At 43.6% G+C, this 19,571-nt stretch overlaps 1 protein-coding gene across 2 annotated transcripts in view; it reads right to left on the bottom strand.

Annotated features, from left to right (window-relative positions):
* The window catches only part of LOC142563817 (meiosis regulator and mRNA stability factor 1-like), a 41,782-nt gene extending 28,831 nt beyond the window's left edge, over positions 1-12,951 (bottom strand). For both annotated transcript variants that reach the window (XR_012824426.1, XM_075674458.1), the window contains exon 1: positions 12,712-12,951. The gene's annotated coding sequence lies outside the window, so the exon portion shown is untranslated. The remainder of the gene's footprint in view (positions 1-12,711) is intronic.
* Between the last annotated feature and the right edge of the window lie 6,620 nt (positions 12,952-19,571).

Genomic DNA, 19,571 nt, shown 5'->3' with positions numbered 1-19,571 from the left:
TTCTCCCAAAGCTCGTCCCCCCCCCCCCCTGTTGACACAGAGCTGGCACAGGCACATGCCCAGATTAGGCGTCTCACTGAAGAAAACGCAAAACTCAAATCAGAAATCACTAGCTTACACGCAGAATTCGTAGCAGTTCAAGATGAATTGCTTGGAAGAAATAGCACTACACCTACACAAAACACTTCAACCCCACCTCCGGAGAAGCGGAAACGGGAAGAGCAGCCAGCTCACGCAGTCACGTCAAATCCGACACCGCAACGAGCAACCGTGCAGCCCACTGCACCGCAGGGAGTTATGCCCGTCCAATATGCCACTCTCCAGAAGGTAGAAGAGGTACTAGCAGAAGCTTTTCAGAGCCTTCAGACATCCCTACAAGCTACCATGCAGCAACAACTCACAGCTATACAGCAGTCAGCGGCACAACAACAACAATTCGCAACACAACAACAACACTCTAACACTCAGTTGGCGGAACGCATCATGAGACTAGGAACGCATACTAGCACTGGAAGCTCGTCAAAGCCGGCGCCCCAAGAAAACAGCTAATCAGACCCTACCAGAATTGCCAGATTCTCTGGGCTCCCCAGAACCCTATCTTGTGCACGCATCACCAACCCTTGATAACCAAGATGGCTCCGCCTCAACATATATGCAGTAAGCGCGGGGGCTTCCCAGGCGAAACCACGGTGTGGCAGTGGAATTTCCGGGGCTACAACAACAAGTATGGATCACTGATACAATACATCGCTACATCAACAAGACCACCTGAAATCATCGCACTGCAAGAAACGAACACACACGTCCGCCTACCCGGATACATCACTTATGGCACCGATACAGGGAGAAGCCTTCACACCCTGGTCAGTAAAAAGCTAGTGGCCGTTCAACACCATCTCCAGCAATCCGAACCGCTTGCCATTCTGCTCGAAATTATCCCACAGGCAACAAAGAAAAAGGGTCCCATGTTTGTTCTAAACGTCTACTGTCGGCCGAAAAGCGCGCCATCGGTCCTCAAACTGGTTTTGGAGCAAGCCACGCACGCAGCAGGCAACCATCCGCTTCTAATTGTGGGCGACTTTAATGCAGCCCACCCCCTCTGGGGTTTTACGGACACCAACCCCAGGGGAGACATGCTTCACAAATTTATTGAGGACATGGATCTCACGCTCGTCAACGATCCAAGGAATAGCATGAGGCTCGGCACAAGTGTTCAAAGAGACACGAACCCCGACTTAACCCTCACCAGAAGTATCCCCCAAGCTTGCTGGACCAATCTGGAGGAGTACCTAGGCAGCGACCACGCGCTGCTAGCCACCACTCTCCATGGGCTCGAATACAAAGCCAGGATAGGCACGGCTCGCCTCACGGATTGGACCAAGCTGCGGGAGATAAGAGAAGAAAGAGCTGCGAACGAACAGAGCCAACAGCTTCAGTCAATTAAGGACTGGATCACTCAGCTTCACCAGGATGTGAAGGCGCACACCATAATGCTTGAAACATCCACCACCACTCCAAGCATCGACGCTCGCTTGCTCCACATGTGGGAAGCCCGGCGTAGCCTGCTGAAGCGTTGGAAAAGGCAAAGATTAAATCGCAAGCTCAAGAGGCGAATAGCACTACTCACACAAGAGGCTGCGGAATACGCTACCACGCTATGTCGAGGGAATTGGCTATCCCTCTGCGACAGCTTGAGAGGAAGACTGAATACTTCCAAGACGTGGAAGTTATTGAGGTATTTACTCAACCCGGCCAGCAGCAAAACGGAATCCCACCACAATATGGCCCGAGTAATTCACCAATTTCCTGGAAACGAGGCGGACCTCATTTTGACTCTCAAAGCCCAGTACTTCCCCACACAGACATCTGAGCCTCTGCCACCCTACACCGGCACCCCTAACGAGCTCCTAGATGAGGACATTCATCTACATGAGGTAACAGCGGCGATAATGGGCTTGAGACGCCACACAGCCCCGGGAAAGGAACAAATTTCCAATAAGGCACTTGTAAATCTTGACAGCCCTTCGCTGGTAGAGCTTACCGCTCATCTTAACGAAGTATGGAGGAACGGAAACCTTCCCGAGGACTAGAAAATACCCGAGGTTCGTGCGATACCGAAGCCAGGCAAGCCACCAGCCATTGAGAACCTACGAGCGATCTCCCTCACTTCGTGTGTAGGAAAGCTCCTAGGGCACATCGTTCTCAACCGGTTACAACCATTCCTGGAGGATGCGGGGAAACTTCCAACAACGATGGTAGGATTCCGTCCACACCTCTATACTCAAGACATCCTACTTCAGCTGAAAGAGGAGGTGATTGTATTCCGCAGCCTCTTGTGTAGGTTGGTTCTGCTTGCACTCTTTTCTTTGGGTTTGCATCGTCGGGACTCGCGCTTCTTGCACGTTGGGCTTTCCTAGTAAGCTCAGCTTCATTTTTCACCATGGCCTTGGAGGCCGCCCACCCAGGAGTCTCCGGGCCGTCCTTCAGGGAAGGGACATAACGGCTGAATGGTGCCGTCCGCCTGAAATGGGAGATCCGTTTTTGATACCTCGACGACGTCGTCATCTTTGGCCGCACATTTCAGGAGCACAAACATTGACTTGGTGTTCTTTTGGCGTGCGTACAACACGCTGACCTTATACTGATCCCAGAAAACATCACTTTGCCCAAAGAAAGGCGCTAGTTTTTTTGACGTACAGTGAAAAAGCACGATGGGTGACTACATCCCCAAAAGGTCACTGCAGTTAGCGATTTTAATAGCCGCCCTCACATCGCGAGCTGAGAAGTTTCTCGCGTCTTTGCTCTTCCGACGTTTGGTGCACAAATCTGCCGATGCTGCATACCCTCTGCGTTTATTGCTGCGCAAGGATAAGCCTTTCACTTGGACAGTGTAGTGGTATAGCTCGTTTTGACGACTGTTCCAGACCCATATTTCATCATTGGGACCGTATCGGGACCGTATTTCATCATTGGAGTTACCGTGTGGCTCACCGGCATCTGTGCGGAGCTTGAGGCCGCTGCCTTGAGGCGTGTGCTGGTCCCCGTCGGCGCGACGAGGTCCCACACCACCGCTGCCTCAAAACTAGGAGGCAGAACCAATACACGTGATCCCGTCAGTTATCTTCAGCTACCCGCCCCTATGGCATCGCCAGGTACCATGTGTGATTATAATTTTCGTGGTCGAGTGGACAGTGTTACTAGGTTGGCTTTAGTCGATAAAGGTAGTGCCTCCGTTATTAGTCTGAAGTTCGAAACCCGGCTAGGCCGAAAACTGATGCTTCGCTGCTATAGAGCTCATGCATTTTGTGTTGCGAGCGCAGAGTTGCTCCGACATAAAGGAGTGTGCACCGCGAACGTCTATTTCTCCCATGACATATATCGAGCCGAACATGCAATTCTCGCTAAATTCTCTCACAATCTATTTCTTTGCTTCGATTTCCTCAAACAGTGAGGTGTAACTGTTGACTGCGCTACCGCCGAGCGCTTCGTTTCTCCTCTTGCTGGCCGACCCCCTGCTGAATCGCACGATCATCGATCAGAAGGTCGACAACATGCAAGTGAAAGACGTCTTTCAAGATTCCTGTAGCCCTTGGGTTGCGTAAATCGTCCTCGCTAAGATGAGCCTAGAGGTTCTGAGTCGACTACCGGCGTCTCCGTTGTCTGACGAAAAAGACGATTATGCATAAAGTGTATTGCGGCGCAATGGCCAAGTACGACCAAAGAGCGCCAGGCCAGTGATAATGAGCACAAAGTGAAGCGATAAACTATGACCAATGAATGTGACTGGGTTGTAAAGAGCCCTAAAAGATGGTGACTGTAAAATGCGTAATAGCTACACGTAATAAAACTATGACGATGACTAGGAAGCGTGCCAAGGACACGAAATGCACATTGAGAAAAAATTACAATTCGTTAAAATAGGTCCTAGGATAAAATTTTGAAAAAGAACTAATGCCGTAACAGAGCCCTTGAAACACAAGGACCTGGAATCATGCGCTATTGCAAAACAATTATCGCAGTGGGATCCTCTGGAACGAGGATGCTCTACGAATTTATGGGACTTATAACATGTAAGATATCACCACTTAAACCGAGGACCGCCTTGCTGTTAAAAAGCGGTTTCTTACCAAGAAACAACCGGGTGACGAGGGATGTAAACCAGTATGCAATAGGAAAATGTTTCTCTCTCTCAGCTTCGGCTTCCCGACAGTCTAGGAGCATATGGAGGACGCTCAGCCTTTCATCACATCAAACAAAGGTTGGAGGTTCATTTCCAGTAAATAGAAAATAATGGGTTCCAAAGTGTGCCCTATTCCGAGACGACAGAATAGGACATCTGTTCGCAGTGATTTTGTTGCGGAGGGCAAAAACCTAACTGTGGCTTAATCACATGCAGTTTGTTATTTATTTCTGCGTCCCACATGCGTTGCCAGTGGTTTCGCAGTTTCTTTCGTTTGAAAGGTTTCAGATCTGTGGAAATGACAACAGAAGTAGGATTAACAGCATGTGATGCAATTGATGTGGCCATCTGGTCCGCTAGAACGTTAGCCTCGATGCACCTATGGCCAGGCACCCAGCTTATAATCACATCTTAGTTAGATGTATACGGAATAAAGTTGATTCTTTACTGGATTTTTGTGCTTACAGAATGACATCAATGCCTTCACAACCCATAGGGTATCCGTATATATCACCGATTTTTAGAGTTTTTATTTCCTTATATGCTTCACAGCCGACAATAGTGCGTAGCCTTCAGCCGTAAAGATATTTGTTTTCGGATGCAGTACAACAGATTCCGAGAAGGATGGTCCGACAGTTACATAGGACGCCCCGTCATGTGACTTCGATGCATATGTGTAGAACTCCGTGTAGGAGTGCTTGTACAGGATTTCTAGGAAATGCATCTGGATTTTACTATCTCTCGCATGCTTTGTAACTTGCAGTAAAGATATATCACATTGTATCAGCTGCCACTCCCAAGTAGGTAGCAGCCTAGCTGGAGGCATTGGGCAATGTTTGAGGAGTGGGACATCCATTTCATCCCTGAGCTCCCTCACACGCAGTGGAAAGGGTTGTCTTACAGGGGGACCATTACGATAGAGTTTAGCATATGTCATATCGTTAACGGTATTAAAACACGCATGTTGATGATTAGAGTCAACTTTCAGAAAATATGGTTGGCTGATGCACGTTCTCTGCAGATGTAGTGATCATTCATTTAATTCTGCATATAGACTCTCAATGGGACTTGTTATGAAAGGGCCAGTGGCCAGTCGGAAGCCTAGTTGGTGGACCGGATCTAGCATTTTAGCGTACTCGGGGCGGCAGAATGGGAGATCACAGCACCACAGTCCAATCGTGATCGAATCAGGATCTTGTAAATGTTCATTGAGCACTTCCTATCGCTGCCCCATGTTGTGTGGGATAAAACTTTCAGTAAGTTCATTGTGTTTAAGCACTTCAGCTCGAGATAGCTTATGGGTGCACTAAAAGTTAGTTTAGAGTCAACTAAAATGCCTAAGAACTTGTGATCTTTGTTCACAGGTATTTGCTGACCATACATTTCTATATTGGGATCTGCAATGAGCCCTTTGTTTCTAGTGAAAAGCACACAAGGACTTTTGTTGGGGTTCACTTTAAATCCGTTTTCGTCTGCCCATTCGGACACTTTGTTCAAACCTGGTTGTACTTGCCTCACAGACTGCAAGGTTGCAGAATTTGAAACGTACTTGTATGTCATGTGCGTAAACAGAAAAAAAAATGGCTGGCGGTAATTATGCACGTAGCGTGCGCATCACAATAAACACCGCGCAGCCAAGCACCCCTACTTGGTGTACACCAATTTCTTGTATAAAAGGTTGCGACAATACATTGCCGATTTTCACGCGGAAAGTGTGTTTGGACAAAGAGCTTTCTTGTATGTTCAACATATTTCCACGAATACCCATTCCCGACAAGTCTCGCAAGATCCGGTATTCGCAAGTCATGTCATACGCCTTCTCCATATCGAGGAATATCAATAAGATGAACTGTTTATGTGCAAACGCATCTGCGATATTTCCTTCAGCGCGCAAAAAATAATCAGTCGTGGACCACCTGTCTCTGAAGCCACATTAATTGGAATCAATCATGTTCTTCGGTTCAAGGAATTGTATTAGTCTACAATTAATCATCTTTTGAAACAACTAACACAGACAACTCGTACGAGCTAGCGAGAGATAACTGGCCGCCAAGGAATGGTATTTACCCAGCTTCAAGACGGGAATAACAATAGCGTTGTTCCACGAGGATGGCAAGTATCCGGCAACCCAAGTGTAGTTTCAAATTGCCAGCAATGTCATGTGTGTCTCCTTGCGAATGTTTTCGAATCATGTCATGCATGATTATATCAGCTGCCGGTGCAGAGCTGCTACATGTGCTCAATGCAGCTTTAAGCTCGGCAATATTAAAATTAGGGTTGTATGGTTCATCCGGACGCCATCTATGACCCAGTGCTTTAAGTTCAGCTAATTGTTTCTACTTGAGGAATGACATTGTGTAATGCGTGCAGCTTGATACAGCTCGAAGTGTTCGCCCAGAGCGTTGTGCTATTCTTCCAAGGTAGTCCCTTGGTCGTGCACAAAGGGCAAAGGGTGGATTTGTTGCCTCTTTAGCTTTCATACGCCATTCCATGCTTTGAACTCCTGGGTGTAGGAAGTGATGCCCGAGAGAAACCTCTCCCCAATAGCCCTTCTTGCAAACCCCACGCTTTTTTTTTGTTTCTTTCGTGCCAGTCTCCCATGTTCATTCCAACAAGGACCCGTGTTTTGCATGAGAGTCACTGTGTTTGTGCAATAAATTTTTGTGCTGCGCCGAGTACAAAATGAGTAAATTACGCTACTGCTTCATCTATGCTAAAATCGGTGATAACGTGTCGTTATAAGTAAGTCGATTCCTCAACATTACTCCATTCGGCGGAGGCTAGTTTCCACCGGAGATTATGGGGGGGGGGGGGGCATTCGTGTTGGCGTACGGTAGTTAACCTTACAGGGAAGGGCTCACTTCCATAAGGATTGTTGATTGCATATCATTGCAAGTCCGACAAAATTGAAGCTTAGCTAATCGCCAGGCTAATCATGAATATGAATTATGATGAATATTTAATGTGTTGGCTCCTTGCTGAAGAGCCGCGCACCAGAGTTCACAAGAAACTTTTCAATGAAACGTCCTCTCGCGTCACATCGCGAGTCTGCCCACATGGTGTTGTTTGAAGCTTGAAGTTTATTTTTTTCTTCATTACAGAAAGAGGCAACAAGAACTAAAGGCCACGTGGCCTGACAAGGGGCTCTTGCTCCTCAGCACGTTCGGCTTACATGATTCATTGTACACTATAACATTCACTGTACAAATATTCAATGTACAAATAACATAACATTAAATGTACAAATATAACCAGAACGAGTAATTACGATGTAGAAAAATACAAATAAAGAAGATAATTTGTAAATTATTCAATGATTATGTCAAAAGACATTTATGCTTCAATTTTTGTTTGTACATTTGCATCAATGCGCAGATTAAAGCATACGTATATAGTGCATCATATAATTTTAGTGAAATAGCATGTTATCTATAAGTAATTTGATTATGTATGACACGGTTTTTTATACAATGCTGAAAATGAAGTGCACAAAAATCAGTTTTTTGCTAAACGATGTTTAGTAGCCTTTGTATTTGAAAGTTTATATCCTGACGTCCGTAGCTAGTATACGTAAATGGTATTTATCTGATTTGATTACGTAATGGGTATCGAAGTGAATTGGGTGTGCGGACAACACCGAGCCTGTGTTATATTATAGGTAAGAGTAATTTATAATAAAAACTTGATTTGCTCGGATCAGCAAGGGTTTGTGAAAGATATCGTGTGTGGGTAAGTGACGCGGCCTGCCATAGTTTTCAAAAATGCGTACTCGTTTTAGCAAGCTTATAACTTCTCATGGTTTTTTGCTGTAGTTGTTCCCCAATCAAGACACAATAAGTTTGCTTCGAGTAAAAAAGGGCGTAGTATATTGCTTTGTTTAGCCTTAATGGTATTAGATCACCTATTTTATACATACAGCCCACTACTCTGCTAAGATCATTGCTCACTTATTGGCATGATTGTCCGAGGAGAAGTTCTCTTGAAACCATAGCCCCGAAAACTTTTGAGTTTTTTCTTCTTCTAGCCTCTCTGCTGCAAAGAGAACAGTTATAGTAACAGACAATGGCTTATTTATTGGTTTAAATATTATATATTTGGTTTTGTTGACATTCAATTTTAGTTTGTTGATGAACAGCCATTCAGATAATAAATTTAAATAATTATTTATTTATTTTCCTAAGCATTGCAAGAAAGATGTAACAAATAAAATATTAGTATCATCTGCGTACATGATGATATTAGGTGAGGAAGAAACGTTAGGAAGGTCATTAATATAAAGTATAAATATAACAGGACAAAGTATGGATGCCTGTGGAATGCCAGTCTGTATTTTGAGAAGAGAGGGAGTCGCCTGATTATATGAAACAAACTGGTAACCATTCGTTAAGTAACTCCTAATTAAATCTTATGCTGCACCACTTATACCGTAGTCATAAAGTTTGCACACAAGTATATCATGATTTATACTGTCCAACGCCTTACGCAGGTCCAGAAATAGGCCTACTGTGTATAAACGGTTTTCCATATTTTGCAGTATTTGATGTTTTATATTTAGGAGCACATCTTCACATGATTTATTTAAAATCTATATTGTGCCGTAATAATAATACCATATTTCCTTAAGAAACCCTCTAGTCAAGCGTTTAGAACAGTTTCAAAAAGTTTTGATAAAAGAGGTAGTAATGCTGTAGGTGGGAAATTGTTCACACTATGGTCAGCACCACCTTTATGAACCGGACAAACTCTGCCTATTTTCCGTTTGCTAGGAAAAATTCCGGACTCAAACATTTTACTAATAATATGAGCCAACACATTAGAGATGATGAAAGACAAATTTGATAGGGGATGCCATGATACCGTCGAAGGAAGTCCCATTACAGTGTTTGACCTGGGGACCCCCTCCTGTATATTATTGCCTTGTAATATATCTTGTCTATTAATAATAAAACCTTATTCAGACCTGCAGCACCGTTTGACTAAAGTTGTTTATCACGCTGTCTATTTCGCTTCGTGGTGCCGGAAATAGCATTAAAGAATTTTGCACTGTCAGTTTCACAACAGTTGCCCTATCTCTTCTGGATCTGCTGCAGAAATGTTGCTCCAACATTGAACAAAGTGAGTGTTTATCATAGAGACGGCTTCTTCACCGGCAAGAGTACCGCTAACCGAAACTATTCGTTGGTCTTGAGGGCTAGCCTTTCCTCCAGATATCTTCCTAATTTCCTGTCAAACTTTTCTTGGATTCGTATATATGCGCTAGAGCACGTTCTCATAATATTTTTCTTTTGCTTTTAATTCTGAATTTACTTGGTTTCGATGCTCCTTGAATTTGGTGCATTGATTCATGTCTGGTGTTTTAAGAAATGTATGGTACATTTTGTTTTGATTTTTGATTTTTGTAAGAAACACTAAATCTATCCAAAGCTTTCTAATTTTCTTGGGTCGCTTTGTAGCACTATGTTGTGGGAAGGCTACGTCGCAGCAAGCGATTATTTTATCGAAAAATGAGTTGTATGCCTTATTTGGGTCTCTTTCAATTAGTTCAGAATTTCAATTATTTTTACGAATAAGAGAGCGAAAATAGGCTAGCGTCGTTGTATCGGCGAGGTGGTAAGAATATGCAGGCGCATTTTGCTTCTATTTCTGCGAGCAAGGCAGAGAACAGAAGATTGGAAGATGATCACTTATATCAGAGGACATGACACCAGCAGTCACAGACGAAACATCTACATTAGCGATACAGACACCTAATAAGGTTTGGCTGTGTGCTGTTGCACGTGTTGGTAAAATTATAATATTCGAGCTCGCGTAAGAGTATAGCAGATGATTATATTCTCGTGTTATTGTACGTTCAGCCATCATATCTATGTTCAAATCTCCTAGTATGGCAAACATTTTGCCGGTGCCACTGAGATAAGCTAGCAGCTTATCCTTAAAGGAAAAGAATTCTTTTTTGTTGCCACAGGGCGGTCTGTACATACTGAAAACGGTCCAGCTTGAAGGCGAATAGGGAAGCATTCAAAGTTGTGATTAATTCGGGAGAAATCTGCAATTTTTCCGAGTTTAGATCATTTTGTACACATGCTGCTAGGCCGCCGCCTCTTGCGTAGGTACGGTTTAGTACGTGGTGCCTGTAATTTTTTAGCCGTATGTGGTAGTCCTTATCAGATAACCATGTCTAAGTAAAAAGAAGGGCATCCGGGTTAGCGTTGGTATGTTTGAGCAATTCAATTTTATCTTGCCTAATTTTTATGCTTCGGGTGTTTAAATGAAAGATTAAAATGTTTTTTTAAACCCGCACATATATTTGAAAATGAAACGTAATCATGATAAAGATTTATCGACCAAAGCCATATCTGGACTTAAACCCAATAAAAGTTATTCTCACGAAATAAAGCTAAATATTAGGTTATATTTCGCTGATATCACCAGTGCTGAAAATATCCCGAATAGGAAATGTTTCATTGCGACTTGCCATTACTTTCCCTCCAGTGGTCCAGGCATATTTCCAACCACGCTCATTCTTTCTTTGTTTCGCAGCACTTGGTAACCTTGTCTTGTCAAATGCTAAATAAAGAATATAGCACTATTCCCATCAAAGCCAAGCATTCTGGTTTTTTTTTTCCTTTTGTGATTTAGGAAGAAACCCGTTCCTTTTGATGCGACGCACAAATCGAATATGTTTTTTTCGTTATGTTTCGCTGTCGGTACTGTATGGCATGCGTCAATATCAGAATCTTGCACTTCCTCCGCTACAAGTTCGCCAATCTTCTTTATAATCGTTTTGGCTCAGCATCAAGAGGAACACCCTTGATTTCTAAGTTGTTGGAAGGCTGGTATGTTTTAAGCTCCTCTAGTTTTCGCGTCAGCTAAGTATTTTGCACTTTAAGTACCTTGTTTTCTCTTCCGATCGCCTGGATTACTTCTTTCAATGCTCCAAAGTCCTTAATTTCCTGTCTCAGTTCTTTTAGCTCTTCTGGACTTTTTTTTTATCTCTCCAAGTTCATCAATTATTCCAACACGCAATTCGTCCACAGCTTCTTTGACATGAGGTATCTGGACTATGGCACAATTTCACGCTTGTAAAGTCTAGACTGTTTCAGTTGCAGTTTCGTGTAGTGCGGAGGCAGTGCATAAATTTGAGCGGAAGGAAATCGAAAATGTGTGCGTTCACTTGTAAAGCAGATAGATATTTAGTCGAGTGCTCCAGATTCACTGCTGCCGAACTGCAAGCCTGGTCGTCGATCCGCCGCTCTTTAAGCCAGCCGTGCTGTACTGCTGCCCCCTTGTGGTAGAGAAGGCGCCAAAGGAACCACGTAGGTGCCGCATAAGCGATACAACGCCAAGGCGATGTAGCTCTGCAATCCTGTAGGCGTCACACCACTGTTCCACGTGCGGCAAATCGAGCGACGAAAGCGATCAGCTGCAAAGCAGAAAGATAATTAGTTGTGTGCTCCAGATACAGTGCTGCCAAACTGCAAGCCTGGTCGTCGATCCGCCGCTCTTTAAGCCAGCCGTGCTGTCCTGCTGCCCTCTTGTGGTAGAAAAGGCGCCAAGGGAACCACGTAGGTGTCGCATAAGCGATACAAGGCCAGAGCGCTGTATCTCCGCAATCTTGTAGGCGTCACACCGCTGTTCCACGGGCGGCAAATCCTGCGACAAAAGTGACGAGCTGCAAAGCAGATATATCTTTAGTTGTGTGCTCAAGATACAGTGCTGCCAAACTGCAAGCCAGGTCGTCGATCCGCCGCTCTTTAAGCCAGCCGTGCTGTCCTGCTGCCCTGTTGTGGTAGAGAAGGCGCCAAGGGAACCACGTAGGTGTCGCATAAGCGATACAAGGTCAGGGCGATGTATCTCCGCAATCTTCTAGGCGTCACACCGCTGTTCCACGGGCGGCAAATCCAGCGACAAAAGTGATCAACTGCAAAGCAGATAGATATTTATTTGTGTGGTCAAGATGCACTGCTGCCGAACTGCAACTAATGTAGGCATTAAAATCGCCCACCAGTATGTAGGAATCTGGAAGCACGTAGGTTATAGGTTATAGAATCAGATTATAAAAATCGCTTTTTCCGAGCTGATAATTAGGGGTATGTATATATATGCAACACTGTATGTTGCACATATTATATATATATATATATATATATATATATATATATGCAATATACAGTGATCAATTTACTTAGAAGAATTGCCCGAATTAACCCTGCGTGAAGGGGCGCCTGAAAGGCGATATGATGATGAGCTACGGATATGTCCACAACTATCGCTGCACCACCAGAGGAGGTATTCGCCTCGTTGCGGTCTTTACGGTAGATGGTGTACTGATGGAGAAAGTTTGTTTGCGTACATTTAAGGTGAGTCTCCTGAGCACACAGGAGCTTTGGGTTATATTTGTGTAAGTGTTCTTTGATGTCATTAAGGTTGTCGATAAGACCTCTAACATTCCAGCGTATTATTTGTGTAGCCATATTGTTGGTGTTTTTATGCTGTGTGTCAAGAGGATTCAAGTTGAAGAAATTACTTACTGACTCTTGCCTGGCCCCGTAGTATCGTATTCGTCCTTTGAAACGTTCAGGGATTCTCCTCGGTAGGTTGGTTTTGCTTGCACTCTATTCTTTGGGTTTGCATCGTCGGGACTCGCGCTTCTTGCACGTTGGGCTTTCCTAGTAAGCTCAGCTTCATTGTCCACCATGGCCTTGGAGGCCGCCCACCCAGGAGTCTCCGGGCCGTCCTTCAAGGAAGGGACATAACGGCTGAATGGTGCCGTACGCCTCAAATGGGAGATCCGGTTTGGATACCTTGACGACGTCGTCATCTTTGGCCGCACATTTCAGGAGCACAAACATTGACTTGGTGTTCTTTTGGCGTGCGTACAACACGCTGACCTTATACTGATCCCAGAAAACATCACTTTGCCCAAAGAAAGAGCTAGTTTTTTTGACGTACAGTGAAAAAGCACGATGGGTGACTACATCCCCAAAAGGTCACTGCAGTTAGCGATTTTAATAGTAGCCCTCACATCGCGAGCTGAGAAGTTTCTCGCGTCTTTGCTCTTCCGACGTTTGGTGCACAAATCTGCCAATGCTCCATACCCTCTGCGTTTATTGCTGCGCAAGGATAAGCCTTTCACTTGGACAGTGTAGTGGTATAGCTCGTTTTGACGACTGTTCCAGACCCATATTTCATCATTGGGACCGTATTGGGACCGTATTTCATCATTGGAGTTACCGTGTGGCTCACCAGCTTCTGTGCGGAGCTTGAGGCCGCTGCCTTCAGGCGTGTGCTGGTCCCCGTCGGCGCGACGAGGTCCCACACCACCGCTGCCTCAAAACTAGGAGGCAGAACCAGTACACGTGATCTCGTCAGTTATCTTCAGCTACCCGCCCCTATGGCATCGCCAGGTACCATGTGTGATTATAATTTTCGTGGTCGAGTGGACAGTGTTACTAGTTTGGCTTTAGTCGATAAAGGTAGTGCCTCCGTTATTAGTCTGAAGTTCGAAACCCGGCTAGGCCGAAAACTGATGCTTCGCTGCTATAGAGCTCATGCATTTTGTGTTGCGAGCGCAGAGTTGCTCCGACATAAAGGAGTGTGCACCGCGAACGTCTATTTCTCCCATGACATATATCGGGCCGAACATGCAATTCTCGCTAAATTCTCTCACAATCTATTTCTTTGCTTCGATTTCCTCAAACAGTGAGGTGTAACTGTTGACTGCGCTACCGCCGAGCGCTTCGTTTCTCCTCTTGCTGGCCGACCTCCTGCTAAATCGCACGATCATCGATCAGAAGGTCGACAGCATGCAAGTGAAAGACGTCTTTCAAGATTCCTGTAGCCCTTGGGTTGCGTAAATCGTCCTCGCTAAGATGAGCCTAGAGGTTCTGAGTCGACTACCGGCGTCTCCGTTGTCTGACGAAAAAGACGATTATGCATAAAGTGTATTGCGGCGCAATGGCCAAGTACGACCAAAGAGCGCCAGGCCAGTGATAATGAGCACAAAGTGAAGCGATAAACTATGAGCAATGAATGTGACTGGGTTGTAAAGAGCCCTAAAAGATGGTGACTGTAAAATGCGTAATAGCTACACGTAATAAAACTATGACGATGACTAGAAAGCGTGCCAAGGACACGAAATGTACATTGAGAAAAAATTACAATTCGTTAAAATAGGTCCTAGGATAAAATTTTGAAAAAGAACTAATGCCGTAACAGAGCCCTTGAAACACAAGGACCTGGAATCATGCGCTATTGCAAAACAATTATCGCAGTGGGATCCTCTGGAACGAGGATGCTCTACGAATTTATGGGACTTATAACATGTAAGATATCACCACTTAAACCGAGGACCGCCTTGCTGTTAAAAAGCGGTTTCTTACCAAGAAACAACCGGGTGATGAGCGATGTAAACCAGTATGCAATAGGAAAATGTTTCTCTCTCTCAGCTTCGGCTTCCCGACAGTCTAGGAGCATATGGAGGACGCTCAGCCTTTCATCACATCAAACAAAGGTTGGAGGTTCATTTCCAGTAAATAGAAAATAATGGGTTCCAAAGTGTGCCCTATTCCGAGACGACAGAATAGGACATCTGTTCGTAGTGATTTTGTTGCGGAGGGCAAAAACCTAACTGTGGCTTAATCACATGCAGTTTGTTATTTATTTCTGCGTCCCACATGCGTTGCCAGTGGTTTCGCAGTTTCTTTCGTTTGAAAGGTTTGAGATCTGTGGAAATGACAACAGAAGTAGGATTAACAGCATGTGATGCAATTGATGTGGCCATCTGGTCCGCTAGAACGTTAGCCTCGATGCACCTATGGCCAGGCACCCAGCTTATAATCACATCTTAGTTAGATGTATACGGAATAAAGTTGATTCTTTACTGGATTTTTGCGCTTACAGAATGACATCAATGCCTTCGCAACCCATAGGGTAGCCGTATATATCACCGATTTTTAGAGTTTTTATTTCCTTATATGCTTCACAGCCGACAATAGTGCGTAGCCTTCAGCTGTAAAGATATTTGCTTTCGGATGCAGTACAACAGATTCCGAGAAAGATGGTCCGACAGTTACATAGGACGCCCCGTCATGTGACTTCGATGCATATGTGTAGAACTCCGTGTAGGAGTGCTTGTACAGGATTTCTAGGAAATGCATCTGGATTTTGCTATCTCTCGCATGCTTTGTAACTTGCAGTAAAGATATATCACATTGTATCAGCTGCCACTCCCAAGTAGGTAGCAGCCTAGCTGGAGGCATTGGGCAATGTTTGAGGAGTGGGACATCCATTTCATCCCTGAGCTCCCTCACACGCAGTGAAAAGGATTGTCTTACAGGGGGACCATTACGATAGAGTTTAGCATATGTCATATCGTTAACGGTATTAAAACACGCATGTTGATGATTAGAGTCAACTTTCAGAAAATATGGTTGGCTGATGCACGTTCTCTGCAGATGTAGTGATCATTCATTTAATTCTGCATATAGACTCTCAATGGGACTTGTTATGAAAGGGCCAGTGGCCAGTCGGAAGCCTAGTTGGTGGACCGGATCTAGCATTTTAGCGTACTCGGGGCGGCAGAATGGGAGATCACAGCACCACAGTCCAATCGTGATCGAATCAGGATCTTGTAAATGTTCATTGAGCACTTCCTATCGCTGCCCCATGTTGTGTGGGATAAAACTTTCAGTAAGTTCATTGTGTTTAAGCACTTCAGCTCGAGATAGCTTATGGGTGCACTAAAGGTTAGTTTAGAGTCAACTAAAATGCCTAAGAACTTGTGATCTTTGTTCACAGGTATTTGCTGACCATACATTTCTATATTGGGATCTGCAATGAGCCCTTTGTTTCTAGTGAAAGGCACTCAAGGACTTTTGTTGGGGTTCACTTTAAATCCGTTTTCGTCTGCCCATTCGGACACTTTGTTCAAACCTGGTTGTACTTGCCTCACAGACTGCAAGGTTGCAGAATTTGAAACGTACTTGTATGTCATGTGCGTAAACAGAAAAAAAAATGGCTGGCGGTAATTATGCACGTAGCGTGCGCATCACAATAAACACCGCGCAGCCAAGCACCCCTACTTGGTGTACACCAATTTCTTGTATAAAAGGTTGCGACAATACATTGCCGATTTTCACGCGGAAAGTGTGTTTGGAAAAGAGCTTTCTTGTATGTTCAACATATTTCCACGAATACCCATTCCCGACAAGTCTCGCAAGATCCGGTATTCGCAAGTCATGTCATACGCCTTCTCCATATCGAGGAATATCAATAAGATGAACTGTTTATGTGCAAACGCATCTGGGATATTTCCTTCAGCGCGCAAAAAATAATCAGTCGTGGACCACCTGTCTCTGAAGCCACATTAATGGGAATCAATCATGTTGTTCGGTTCAAGGAATTGTATTAGTCTACAATTAATCATCTTTTGAAACAACTAACACAGACAACTCGTACGAGCTAGCGAGCGATAACTGGCCGCCAAGGAATGGTATTTACCCAGCTTCAAGACGGGAATAACAATAGCGTTGTTCCACGAGGATGGCAAGTATCCGGCAACCCAAGTGTAGTTTCAAATTGCCAGCAATGTCATGTGTGTCTCCTTGCGAATGTTTTCGAATCATGTCATGCATGATTATATCAGCGGCCGGTGCAGAGCTGCTACATGTGCTCAATGCAGCTTTAAGCTCGGCAATATTAAAATTAGGGTTGTATGGTTCATCCGGACGCCATCAATGACCCAGTGCTTTAAGTTCAGCTAATTGTTTCTACTTGAGGAATGACATTGTGTAATGCGTGCAGCTTGATACAGCTCGAAGTGTTCGCCCAGAGCGTTGTGCTATTCTTCCAAGGTAGTCCCTTGGTCGTGCACTAAGGGCAAAGGGTGGATTTGTTGCCTCTTTAGCTTTCATACGCCATTCCATGCTTTGAACTCCTGGGTGTAGGAAGTGATGCCCGAGAGAAACCTCTCCCAAATAGCCCTTCTTGCAAACCCCACGCTTTTTTTTGTTTCTTTCGTGCCAGTCTCCCATGTTCATTCCAACAAGGACCCGTGTTTTGCATGAGAGTCACTGTGTTTGTGGAATAAATTTTTGTGCTGCGCCGAGTACAAAATGAGTAAAATACGCTACTGCTTCATCTATGCTAAAATCGGTGATAACGTGTCGTTATAAGTAAGTCGATTCCTCAACATTACTCTATTCGGCGGAGGCTAGTTTCCACCGGAGATTATGGGGGGGGGGGGGGGGCATTCGTGTTGGCGTACGGTAGTTAACCTTACAGGGAAGGGCTCACTTCCATAAGGATTGTTGATTGCATATCATTGCAAGTCCGACAAAATTGAAGCTTAGCTAATCGCCAGGCTAATCATGAATATGAATTATGATGAATATTTAATGTGTTGGCTCCTTGCTGAAGAGCCGCGCACCAGAGTTCACAAGAAACTTTTCAATGAAACGTCCTCTCGCGTCACATCGCGAGTCTGCCCACATGGTGTTGTTTGAAGCTTGAAGTTTATTTTTTTCTTCATTACAGAAAGAGGCAACAAGAACTAAAGGCCACGTGGCCTGACAAGGGGCTCTTGCTCCTCAGCACGTTCGGCTTACATGATTCATTGTACACTATAACATTCACTGTACAAATATTCAATGTACAAATAACATAACATTAAATGTACAAATATAACCAGAACGAGTAATTACGATGTAGAAAAATACAAATAAAGAAGATAATTTGTAAATTATTCAATGATTATGTCAAAAGACATTTATGCTTCAATTTTTGTTTGTACATTTGCATCAATGCGCAGATTAAAGCATACGTATATAGTGCATCATATAATTTTAGTGAAATAGCATGTTATCTATAAGTAATTTGATTATGTATGACACGGTTTTTTATACAATGCTGAAAATGAAGTGCACAAAAATCAGTTTTTTGCTAAACGATGTTTAGTAGCCTTTGTATTTGAAAGTTTATATCCTGACGTCCGTAGCTAGTATACGTAAATGGTATTTATCTGATTTGATTACGTAATGGGTATCGAAGTGAATTGGGTGTGCGGACAACACCGAGCCTGTGTTATATTATAGGTAAGAGTAATTTATAATAAAAACTTGATTTGCTCGGATCAGCAAGGGTTTGTGAAAGATATCGTGTGTGGGTAAGTGACGCGGCCTGCCATAGTTTTCAAAAATGCGTACTCGTTTTAGCAAGCTTATAACTTCTCATGGTTTTTTGCTGTAGTTGTTCCCCAATCAAGACACAATAAGTTTGCTTCGAGTAAAAAAGGGCGTAGTATATTGCTTTGTTTAGCCTTAATGGTATTAGATCACCTATTTTATACATACAGCCCACTACTCTGCTAAGATCATTGCTCACTTATTGGCATGATTGTCCGAGGAGAAGTTCTCTTGAAACCATAGCCCCGAAAACTTTTGAGTTTTTTCTTCTTCTAGCCTCTCTGCTGCAAAGAGAACAGTTATAGTAACAGACAATGGCTTATTTATTGGTTTAAATATTATATATTTGGTTTTGTTGACATTCAATTTTAGTTTGTTGATGAACAGCCATTCAGATAATAAATTTAAATAATTATTTATTTATTTTCCTAAGCATTGCAAGAAAGATGTAACAAATAAAATATTAGTATCATCTGCGTACATGATGATATTAGGTGAGGAAGAAACGTTAGGAAGGTCATTAATATAAAGTATAAATATAACAGGACAAAGTATGGATGCCTGTGGAATGCCAGTCTGTATTTTGAGAAGAGAGGGAGTCGCCTGATTATATGAAACAAACTGGTAACCATTCGTTAAGTAACTCCTAATTAAATCTTATGCTGCACCACTTATACCGTAGTCATAAAGTTTGCACACAAGTATATCATGATTTATACTGTCCAACGCCTTACGCAGGTCCAGAAATAGGCCTACTGTGTATAAACGGTTTTCCATATTTTGCAGTATTTGATGTTTTATATTTAGGAGCACATCTTCACATGATTTATTTAAAATCTATATTGTGCCGTAATAATAATACCATATTTCCTTAAGAAACCCTCTAGTCAAGCGTTTAGAACAGTTTCAAAAAGTTTTGATAAAAGAGGTAGTAATGCTGTAGGTGGGAAATTGTTCACACTATGGTCAGCACCACCTTTATGAACCGGACAAACTCTGCCAATTTTCCGTTTGCTAGGAAAAATTCCGGACTCAAACATTTTACTAATAATATGAGCCAACACATTAGAGATGATGAAAGACAAATTTGATAGGGGATGCCATGATACCGTCGAAGGAAGTCCCATTACAGTGTTTGACCTGGGGACCCCCTCCTGTATATTATTGCCTTGTAATATATCTTGTCTATTAATAATAAAACCTTATTC

Source organism: Dermacentor variabilis, chromosome 11 (assembly GCF_050947875.1).
Source record: "Dermacentor variabilis isolate Ectoservices chromosome 11, ASM5094787v1, whole genome shotgun sequence".
Lineage (NCBI taxonomy): Eukaryota > Metazoa > Arthropoda > Arachnida > Ixodida > Ixodidae > Dermacentor > Dermacentor variabilis.
Note: the sequence above shows the minus strand (reverse complement) of the source record. Positions and strands in the feature narration are given on the sequence as shown.